Here is an 8,963-nt window from a genome sequence, read left to right as displayed (position 1 = left end):
TAACAACAACAACTAAGTAGTAGGTTTTGAGATGGGAAGTGAGAGGCCTTCTATTTTGTTCTTCTTTAGTAATGCTTTGCTTATGTGTGGTCTCTTTCCTTACCATGTAAAGTTGGTGATTAATTTTTCTATTTCTTTAAAGAATGATGTTGGAATCTGGATTGGAATTTCATTATATCTATAGATCACTTGGAGACCTAGTGTGGTGCTTTGGGATAATGTGCTGCAAGGTCAATTTGAACCACAAGGACCATGAACTGGTCCTTCCTGATAATATCTACGAAGTATAAGAGATACAGTTTGACCATCCTGGCTTCCAAGGAGCATTCTGGCTATACCTCTTCCAACACATATTTGTTTTGTTCTTTTGCCAATCCCTGGTACTTTCAGTATCTTATCTAACACCATAACTCAAATGCATCAATTCATCTATGGTCTTTATCATTCAATGTCCAACTTTTACACGCATATGAGCTTATTGAAAATACCATGCCTTGAGTCAGGTTCATATTAACCCTCAAACTGATATCTTTGCTCTTAAACACTTTAAACAGCTCTTGTGTAATGGATTTGCCTAATACAAAACCTCATTTGATTTCTTGATTGCTGCTTCCATTAGCTTTGATGGTTGATCTTATCAAAATGAAGTCTTTGACAATTTTGGTCTTTTCTCCATTAATATTGAAGTTGCGTATTGATCCAGTGGTGATGATTTTTGTTTTCTTTACATTGAGATACAACCCATACCAAAGACTGTGGTCTTTGATCTTCATCAGTAAGTATTTTAAGTCTTCCTCACTTTCAACAAGCAAGGTTGTATCATATGGCAATGGTCTTCCTCAAATTCTGATGCCATATTTTTCTTCATATAATCCAGCTTCTCAGATTATTTGCTAAGCATACAGATTGAATAAATATGGTAAAAGAATATACCCCAAGTGCACACCTCTCCTAATTTTAAACATTCCGTGTTCCCTTTTTCTGTTCCAACAACTGTATGTTGGTCTATGTATAGGGTCCTCATTGTACTCATGAAATGTTCTGGAATACTTATTTTCTTTAATGTTATAAATATCTTGTAATGATACACACAATTTAAAGCCATTGAGTCAATAAAGCACAGATAAATATCTTTTTGGTATTATCTTCTTTCAACCAAGAACCATCTAAATTTAGCAATGATATCACTTGTTCCACATCTGCTACTGAATCTGGCTTGAACCTCTGGCAGTTCTCTGCCAATGTACATTTGCAGCCATGTTTGTATTATCTTTAGCAAAATTTTACTTGCATTTGATAGTAATGATATTGTCCAATAATTTCTGCATTCCATTGTGTCACCTCTTTGGAATGATCAAAAATATGTATCTTCCTATCAGTTGTCTTCCAAATTCCTTGGCATAGATGAGTAAGTGCCTCCAGTGCTGTATCATTTTGTTGAAAGATTTCAATTTGTATTCCATCAATTACTGGGCCTTGTTCTTTGCCAATGCCTATAATGCACCTTGAATTTCTTCCTTCAATAGCATTGGTTCTTGATCATATGCTACCTCTTGAAATGGTTAAACGTTAACCTTTCCTTTGTGGTTCAGTGACTCTGTATTCTTTCTATCTTCTTTGATACTTTCTGCATCATTCAATATTTTGCCCATCGAATCCTTCAATATTGCAAGTATTTGTTGTTGTTGTTAAGTGCCATCGAGTCGGATCCGACCCATAGCGACCCTGTACAGGGTTTCCGAGGGTGTAAATCCTTACGGGAGTAGAAAGCCTCATCTTTCTCCTGCGGAGCAGCTGGTAGTTTCGAACCACTGACAAGGTTCGCAGCTCGATTCGTAACCACTACGCTATTGCAAGTAGAGATTGAGTTTTTTCTTCACTTCCCTCAGCTTGAGAAATGCTGAATGTGTTCTTCTTCCTTTTTAGGTTTCTTACTCCAGGTCTTTCTATGTTTTGTTCTAATATTTGACTGCCTTTTCGAGTTGACCTTTGGTATTTTCTGTTCAGCTCTTTTCCTTCCTCATTTCTTCCATTTCCTTTAGCATCTCTACACTGGAGAGCAAGTTTCAGAGTCTCTTCTGACATCTGTTTTGGTCTTTTTCTTCTTTCTTGTCTGATGTTTTTAACATCACTCCAGAACTCTTCTGGTCTTCAGTCTTTAGTGTGGAATGCATCAAACCTGTTCTTGATATGGTCTCTAACTTTAGATGAGATATAATCAAGGTCATGAGTCCTGGTGTGGCACTGTGGGTTAATATGCTGGACGTCAAGGTCGGTTTGAACTGCAAGGTCGGTTGTTCAAGCTTACCAGTTGTTCCTCAGAAACACTACAGGGTTGCTATGGGGTGGAACCAACTCAATGGCACTTAAGAACAACAACATATTCAAGGTCATATTTCAGCTCACATGGACTTGTTTTTATTGTCTTCAGCTTCAGCCTAAACTTGCATAATAGCTACTGATAGTTACGAATCGGGCTGTGAACACAAGGTCAGCAGTTTGAAACTACCAGCCGTTCCGTGGGAGAAAGATGAGGTTTTCTGCTTCTGTAAAGATTTACAGCCTCAGAAACCCTGTACAAGGTCACTATGAGTCGGAACCGACTCAACAGCACATAACCACAACAAGTGTGTTACAGTCTGCCTCTGGCCTTGTTTTGACTGATGATATGGAACTACCATCTCCATCCACAGATATGGTTAATTTGATTTCTGTGTATTCCATCTGGTGAGGTCCATTTGTATAGTCATCTTTTTGTTATTTAAAAAAAGTATTTGCAATGAATAAGTCATTGGACTTTCAAAATTCTGTCGTATATCCCTAGCATAATTTTTATCACCAAGGACATGTTTTCCATACTGCTCTTTCCTCTTTTATTCCAACCTTTGCATCAAATTGCCAGTAATTAGCAGTGCATCTTGATTGAATGTTTGATCAAACTGAAGCTGAAAAAGTTGGTAGGATTCTTCAATTTCATCATCACTGGCTTTAGTGATTGGTACGTAAATTTGAATAATAAATGTATTAACTGGTCTTCCTTCTTGTTGTTGTTGTTGTCAAGTGCTGTTGAAACAGGTTGTGACCCTGTGTAGGGTTTCCAAGGAGCAGCTGGTGAGCTTGAACTGCTGACCTTGAGGTTCAAATGGCTTTTCAGTCTGGCTCATTAACCCATAGTGCCACAGGCTTAGGAGGGGTTAAATGTGATCTCAAGGTAACATAGCTATAAATACAGGGAAGATTTGAATTCCTATCTGGATTCCTGCTCTTTCTATCTAAAGACAACCTCTAATTTTCACAAGTTTTTTGTGACTTTATGCTAGGTGATTTCATTTAGGGGTGTGCTTTAAAATAAGAATATTAAATAAAATATTTACCACCTAAATCATCATCTTTTTAAATTGTTAACATAAAACCCATGGTTTTAAAAAGACTCCACTAGGAGTCTTCTCTGAACAACTGACGTTGCTGCTAACTATCCCCTTTCAAACACTATTAACCCTAACACTATGCATGCACTGCCCTCTGAGCCAGGAAGGACTTGCAGGAGTGGGACCTCCTGAACTGTCTTCTGAGGTCAAGTAAGATAGGGAGTTATGAGATTTGTTAATGAGTGCTGTTACTGGGTGCCCCACTGAGGCAATCGCAATGATGTTGACTATGGTCCCTGATTTTCTTTTATGACATCCTGAATACCCAGCATGGGAGTTCACCAAAGCAAGTCTTTGAGTTCTCAGATTCTGTCATTGGCACCCTTGATGGGGACAATGGTTGGAGAACTGAAACTATGAAGCTAGTCCCCTTCCAGTTCAGTAGTCAATTCTGGCAGGTCACCTCTCTGTCAGGCTACTTCTTTTTTTTTTTTTTTTTTTAATGTTTTATTGTGAATTATATGATAGTTTACATGGGGAACTTCAGTTTTACATTTATTCCATCGTATATTATCTCACTGCCATGGTTCCAATCCCCTCCATGCATCATCAACCACCCAAAGGGAAACCTGCCCCCTACATTTCCCCCTCCTCCCCCCAGTTTTTGGCCCACAGTTCCTTTCCCTCTCTGGGTCCAAGGTCGCCAGTCGCTTCATCACTCCACATCATCATCACTGTCTCCATCTCAGGCATCTCTGTTTCTCTGGGCAGGGTCCCACCCTCGGCTCTTCTCTGTTGATAGTCCCAGAGGCCTCCACTCCTATCCTGGAGAATTAATCACTCCCTTCCTTGTTACAAAACTTCTACCTTTACATTTCCAACCCTCATAATCCATCCTGATAAGCATTAATCACTACAGTATCACGAGTTACCCATCTGTATCTCCTTTCATCAGCTCTGCCCAGACAGATTGAATAGTACCTACTGGAGATTTTGCCTTCCGCCATGCTCCCTAGCACCAGGTTCCCTCTTGAAAGCTTGTAAGCCAGTCACTTCTTGCCTTTGTAGTCCCCCCATCCCCATTTGAGTATCCAATGTCCAAGCTGCCCTTCTCCGTCCACTGTGTGTGTGTGTGTGTGTGTGTGTGTGTGAATGTTTCTTGCTGTGAGCATTTGTTCTCTGTTAGGCTACTTCTTGAGCAAAAGCCTGTGTTTGTCCCTCAGACTGTCAAACATCATAAGAAGCAGCTTCCTCCCCTGTGCTATTGCTCTTTCTGTTTCTTCCTTCCACTTCATACCTCTGCTGTCTCAATCAACTAAAGGTTCTGAAATTAAAAGTGAGATTACTAAATGGTTGTTTTCTCTTGAGAATTATTTGTCCCCAAATAATCATCTTACCCTACTTGGGGAAAAAAAAATGTATTTCTTGGCTTCATGAGAGGATTTAAAAACCACCTTAGATGTTATAGACCTAGCTGCCTGTTCATTTAAGTGAACACTATGCCTCCCTATCTCATGGTGCAGCCTGGGTCATAAAGAGCTCCGAGTCCTTGAGAAGGAAAGGCTAATAATTTAAATGTATGACATTTGTAGTATTATATATTTCTTTCCTGGAGTGCAGGAGATAGAGCAGATGTGGTCTGGAGAGAAGCTGGGCACAGGTGGAGGTTTATAAATCTGTCAACATGTGCAAGGAGAAACAATGACCCTCTCAATTCATAACTACAGCATGGGTTGTACTGAATGGGAGATGAGAGACTGCTACAATAGGTTCCTGGAGAAGCAGAGAGCCAAGGCAGCAGCTGCCCACCTGGGGCCAGCAGAGGAAGGATCAAAGGGATGTGATGAGAGACACCACTCTGTTTCTGTAATGGTCTCTTTCATTGAAAGGCATAGTGTAAATTTTTATACCTGAGTCAAATGCAGTCTGTAGCACCTTGCAGGAATCATCCAGACGGATCCCCATTTTGTTCCATTGGGCATTTTGTCACTAATTGTTTCCTACTTATGAGTATAAACTTGAATTTTCAGTTTGAAAACAGTAAAACTTGTCTTATATCCTAACCATATATATATTTTTTACTGATCAATTCAGAAAGTAAAGGTTCTTGATAGAAACCAAATGTTGTTAACTTGTTCAGTGCCGTTGAGTCAGTTCTGACTCATAGTGACCCTGTGTAGGGTTTCCGAGGAGTGGCTAGTGGGTTTGAACTGCCAACTTTGTGGTTAGCAGTTCACTGCTTGTCATACAGTGCCACACCAGAACTCTTGGACTTCACTAGAGAACAAAAGTAACTACCTTTTCTATTTGACCCAAAGGAACCCTGGTGGTGCTATAAGGTAAGCATTGGGCTGCTAACTGCAAGGTCAGCAGTTCAAACTTACAGCCACTCTGCAAGAGAAAGAGGAGGCTTCCTGCTTCAGTAAATATTTATAGACTCAGAAACCCTATACAGAGTTACTTTGAGCCAGAATCAGCTAAATGGCAGTAAGTTTGATGTTTTGGGGTTTATTTGTGTGTTTGTTTGTTTGTTTATATGACCCAGTTAGACTTTTCACAAATTGAAATATCCTTGCAGTGTTACACATTTCTTGGAATGAGTCTAAGAGGGTAAGTAAAAAAGTATTGTAATAAAATCATGTGTCGATTCAGTTGGGACTCACAGTGATCCTGTATAGGGTTTCCAAGGAGCAGCTGGTGGGTTTGAGCTGCTGAACTTGCGATTCAAACCGACCTTGTGGTCCAGTGTTTTATCCAACAATTCCATACCAGGACTCCCTAAGAAATCATAGAAACCTTTATTTTTTAAAAATAGTCACCATATTGTCCTGTGTCCTTTGAAAAAAAATCTATCAAGACTACCCCTTTGGAATTCAAGAGAACTATTGCCATAGTTTTCTTAACTGACATTTCTGTCTTGAATCTAACTGGCCCAGAATATCATCTTGGCAGCCACTGTTGTGAGTATACCTTTGTTTATGAAGGCATCCTAATAAGAGCACTTGTCTGAAGCCACCCACTGATCGCAGCACTGTGTTTATAAACACATTCTGTCTGTTTAGAATAAACCATGCATGTATGAACTTGAACCCTGGTAGCAATACTTTTTGACTTGCCCCTGTGCTTTTACTCTGTGTATTATTTCCCAAACTGAAAGCACTAAAATCATAGTTGCTGGGGTACAGACTATAGCAATGTTTTCCGAAAACTTCTAGAATGCTCATGTTTATCTGCTCTTTCTTTTCTAATCCCTTTCCATTTTTTCTTTCTTCCCTTTTCCTGTTCTCCCTCCCTCTTTCTTTCTTTTTCAAAAATATGAATATTGCCTTTTTTTTCTCTGCTTCTACAATAGCTACAGGGAATGCTGGCAACTCTGTAGGATAAACTCTTGACTGCTAATCACAAGTCAGATTCAAACCCACCAGTCTCTCCTCCAGAGAAAGATAAGGCTTTTTGCTCCCAGAAAGATTTACAGACTCAGAAACCCTATATAAGTTCGCTGTGAATTGATACCGCTCTGGTAGCGTAGTGGTTACGAATTGGGCTGCGAACCTTAATGTCAGCGGTTCGAAACTACCAGCCGCTCCGCGGGAGAAAGATGAGGCTTTCTACTCCCGTAAAGATTAAACCCTCGGAAACCCTATACAGGGTCGCTATGGGTCGGAACCGACTCGATGGCACTTAACAACAACAACAACCAGTATGCTTACAACAACCATAACTACAATTGTCTACTATAATTTAACGGTATAACTTATTCTGCTTTTATTTATTTCAATTAAATATGTTTACATTTAGAGCCTAGTCATATCCAGAAATAAATACATGACAAGATACATATTCATTTTTTGAAAGAATTAGGAATAAAATGAGGAAAGATAAGCACATAATCTAGTAATAATAGGATTACAAATTATAATTTAAAATGCAGTTGTTGTGGAAGTAAAGGGGAGGACAAATCAATTTCTGATTGGGAAAAATCATAGACAGTTTCCCAGAGATGATAGCATGGTTCTAACTGAAGCTTGCTGTTATCAAGGATGTCCAATAATAAAAAGGGATAGGAAGATGAATATAAGTGAGGAGTTTGGGGAATTGGTTTTGGAGTATTGACTGACATTAAATATAAAACATTTTTGAGCTAAAAGTAAGAAACTAATTGTTACAGGTTAACATCAGGGCTCATAAGTGACCCCTACAATAGTTACAAATGAATGAATGTACTGGGATATAACCTGGTGTGACACATGGGTTAATGCGCTGGACTGCAGTGTCAGTTTAAACAGCAAGCTCAGCAGTTCAAGTTCACCAGACTCTCCTCAGAAACTCTATACAGGTTCTCTGTGAGTTGGAACCAAATTAGCAGCACTTAGCAACAATAACAACAGCAAAGTGATTACAGGAGTGTGTTGGCTCCATACAGTAACCACTGGACTATGAATCACAAGGTCCATGGTTGAGGCTTTCTGCTCCCACAAAGGTTTCAAAAGCCTTTTTTATTATACGATTTCAAAAGAAATTGTATACAAGGTCACTATGAGTTGAGACCAATTCGAAGGCACTAAAGAACAACAACAACAAAGTTATTCTGGGAATCCTGGTGTGGAGCTGCTCATCACAAGGTTTGTGGATTAAACCCACCAGCTGCTCCTTGGAAACCCAATACTGGATCGCTGTGAGTCAGAACAGACTCAAAAGCATTTAACAACAAAGTTGTTCTGATAGAAACCGAAGTGTCTATGAAGCAGTCTGACCTGCTTCCTGGGATTTGCATTGCCAAGGGGTGGAAAAATTCACCCTGTACATGTTCCCTTAATTCTTGATTAAGTAACTCCAGAAAAGTCACAATTGTCTACAAAGAACCCTGATCCAACAAGGAATAGCAAGATCAAAGGGACAGAATTTTCATGGTAAACTCTACATAGCCCAGTGTAGCTGGAATTTTCAGGGTCTTGGAGAAGGGAAATGAGACCAGTTGTGGAATTCTCTAGGGAAATGCTCTGCTTGAGACTTTAGGGTATTTTTCAGGCAGTGGTTCATGAATAGGATCATACCAAATTTAGCCTGAGTTTTATGAAGCTAACTTTTATGACCACAATGAAGGAGAGGAGAGAAAAACTAAACACTTGGAGACTTCCCTTTGTATTGTAATTGTCCGGAGAGAACTTGTGAATTTGTACTTTGCTTCTTTAGGTGGACTTACTAACACATTAAGCACACACTTCATTTAAATTTAATATTGTTAATAATTTTATGGCCTATAACTTAGATTGTCCTCCTACCTCTCTTCCTACCTTCATTGTTCCCCAATCAGCCTGCTGCTAAGGAAGCAGAATGCCTCATGAACTTGAGAGGGTTACAGTGTAGCCTTCTCCCTTTATGACAGCATTTACATACAAATTACTGCATTATTTGAGAAGCATTGTTTTACTCTGCAACTCCAGTCTGTAAACCAAAAAGAGGGATGATACAGGAAGACTCTGTTCATAAGGTAGGGGCTGTGTTCTGGCCACTACCACGCTGGTAATTAAATGATAATGGAATTTCCCACAAACTTTTTTCCCTTGTATAATTACGTATACACACACACATTAT

General features: G+C 39.4%; 1 protein-coding gene across 1 annotated transcript in view; it reads left to right on the top strand.

Moving 5' to 3' along the window:
* Positions 1–8,963, top strand: part of PIEZO2 (piezo-type mechanosensitive ion channel component 2) — an 861,527-nt gene that overhangs the window by 625,632 nt on the left and 226,932 nt on the right. The gene's annotated exons all lie outside the window — the stretch shown is intronic.

This window comes from Chrysochloris asiatica, unplaced genomic scaffold (assembly GCF_000296735.1).
Source record: "Chrysochloris asiatica unplaced genomic scaffold, ChrAsi1.0 scaffold00122, whole genome shotgun sequence".
In the NCBI taxonomy this organism is placed as follows: Eukaryota; Metazoa; Chordata; class Mammalia; order Afrosoricida; family Chrysochloridae; genus Chrysochloris; species Chrysochloris asiatica.
This window is presented reverse-complemented; position numbering and strand designations above follow the sequence as displayed.